The sequence below is a fragment of the Carlito syrichta genome, unplaced genomic scaffold (genome assembly GCF_000164805.1).
Source record: "Carlito syrichta isolate Samal-C Ts95f unplaced genomic scaffold, Tarsius_syrichta-2.0.1 Scaffold8401, whole genome shotgun sequence".
NCBI classification, from domain to species: Eukaryota; Metazoa; Chordata; class Mammalia; order Primates; family Tarsiidae; genus Carlito; species Carlito syrichta.
In genome coordinates this window covers 2,833-5,349 of record NW_006952497.1, presented here as the reverse complement: position 1 = coordinate 5,349, position 2,517 = coordinate 2,833, and the positions used below count along the sequence as shown (strand labels likewise).

At 56.7% G+C, this 2,517-nt stretch overlaps 1 pseudogene; it reads left to right on the top strand.

The window, feature by feature from the left end:
* The first annotated feature begins 607 nt into the window (after positions 1–607).
* On the top strand, positions 608–2,006 carry LOC103253968 (annotated as a pseudogene).
* Positions 2,007–2,517: the final 511 nt, after the last annotated feature.

Genomic DNA, 2,517 nt, shown 5'->3' with positions numbered 1-2,517 from the left:
CAGTCGCCCGCCTGAGGCCGGGAGCACATCTGCGGGCGCTCAGGGAGCAGAGGCGGTGGCGGGTGGCGGCGGCAGCAGGCATCGCCAAGCGCCCCTCTCCCCTCCGTCCGGCTCCCCACCCATCCACCAGCCCATGCCCAGCGCCCACGGCCGCGGCCGTCCCGCGCAGCCCCCGGGACCCCGTGCCCGGCCACACCGCCCAGCTCGCAGTTCCTCTCCCCCGCGCCAGTCTCGCCTGGCAGCGCCGCCCGCCCCCCGCCCCCGCCGCCGTCCCCGCGCCCATGGCAGCAGCCGCGGCTGGCGCGCCGGCGGGGGGCGACGCTGCTGTGTCGAAGAGCGCACAGCCCGCCCGCTGGAGCTACTCACTCGCCTCACTGGTTGTCCATTTTTATACGAGTTGACAACTTTTCTAACAAGAACTTTTGTATACCAAGAAACTTTTCAAAAGGAGGTCTACCATTTATATCGAATCCAAAGGAGAAGGTTCTCGGACAATTTGGGGTTTTGGGTTTTGGCTTCATGTCTAAGTCTTTTTTTCTCCGTTGACTTTGGGGTTTGGGTACGCCAGTGTTTCAGGTTCCCAAGGATCTTCTGTACCCCCACGTTAATGAGGCAGTCATCTGGCGAGTCTGACGTGGCTGTCAGCGTCGCGCTGCTCCAGTCCTTCTCCGCGTTCGCGTCCGGTCCAGCGGGAGGAGAGAAGACACTCCATCCGGCAGGTGCCCCGAGTAACCACCGGCAGGACGAGCTCTCCCGTATGAAGCGACTTCCCCTGGCTCTTCCTGGCCGCCCCTACGCCCTGGCAGTGGCAACCTTGGCCACAGACCTGGAGGGCAGCGGCGCCGGCACGGCTTGCCACGATGGCAGTCTGGCGCTCCTACCCCCGAGGGAGACGGAGGACTTACAGAAACTCCTGGACCTGGACCTTATCCTGCCCAACTCACTGCCCCGTCAAGAACCGGTGGCCGCCGCCGTGTCCTCATCGGCGTCCGTCTCATCCTCGTCCTCCCGGGGGAGCAGCAGCCGGACAAGTGCGCCCTCCACCTGCAGCTTCTGGTATCCGATCCGGACGGGAGTGACCCTGGCGTAGCCCTGGGCGGCACCGGTGGAGGCCTCCGCTCTGGCCGGAATTCTGTGCCTCCTCTGACAGCGTCCTTAGCCTGGCGGACGTCAACTACTGAGCCCCTCCCTGGCGGCTTTGTGGCCCAGCTCCTGTGGCAAGAATTGGACCCTGCGTATATTCTGCCGTATCAGCAGCAGCCGCAGCCGCCAGATGGCGGACCGATAGGCAAGTTTATGTTGAAGGCATAGCCGAGCGCCCCTGGCAGGGAATAGGCAACCTGTCGTCATCAGTATTTGCAGAGGCAGCCCTGATGGCAGCCATCCCGTACTGGTGTCGCCCTACAACTGCGAGCCACCACTCATATGGCCCAATATCAAGCAGGAGGCGTTCTCCTCGTGCACACACTTGGGCGCTGGACCCCTTCTCAGCAATGGCCACAGGCTGCACACGACTTCCCCTTAGGGTGGAAGCTCCCCAGCAGGACTGTCCCGACCCTGGGTCCTGAAGAGCGGCTGGACAGCAGGGACTGCCTCCCTGCACTGCCGCTTTCCCCAGGCTTCCATCCCCACCCCAGGTCCAACTATCCACCCTTCCTACCCGACCAGAAGCAGCCACAAATCCTGCCACTCTATTACCAAGAGTTCATGCCACCCGGCTCCTGCATGCTGGAGGAACCCAAGACAAAGAGGGGAAGAAAAGGACCACCATCCACACTTGTGATTACATGGGCTGCGGCAAAACTTACACAGTGAGTTTTCATCTCAAGGCACACCGTAGAATCCACACAGGTGACTTACCACTGTGACTGGGACGGCTGTGGGAGGAAATGTGCTCACTCATATGAACTGATCAGGCCGGGTACCATCCGTTGAAGTGCCAGAAATGTGACCAGGTGTTTTCCGGGTCAGACCACCTTGTCTTAGACATGAAGAGGCCCTTTTAAACCCAAAACAGTGGATATGACCCACACTACCATAAGATAATTCAGCATTTTTAAATTTTTCACACTGTCTTCCTATGAAGGAAAGAGTCTAACTGAAAAGCACTACAATCATGGTCCAGTTCTCAACTGAGTCAACTTGTGAATGGATAATCAGGAAAAATGAGGAATCCAAAAGACAAAAATCAAAGAACAGGTGGGGTCTGTGACTGGATCTTCTGTCATTCCAATTCTAAATCCGACTTACAAAATGCCAAGGGAGTGACTGGAAGTTGTGGATATCAGGGTATTAATTAGATCTGTGAGTTGGGGGAGGGAAGACTAAAATTCCTTTGAGTTGTGTTTTGAGGCAATGTGTGCATAAAAGATCACCTTGTATTCTCTTTGACTTCTAAAAGCCATTATTATTATGTTAGAAGAAAACAAAGAAATACAGGTACAGAAAATGTGTTTTAATAGCCTAAATTAATGGTGCTTGGTGAGTCTTGATTCTAAAGGTACCAAATGAGGAAGC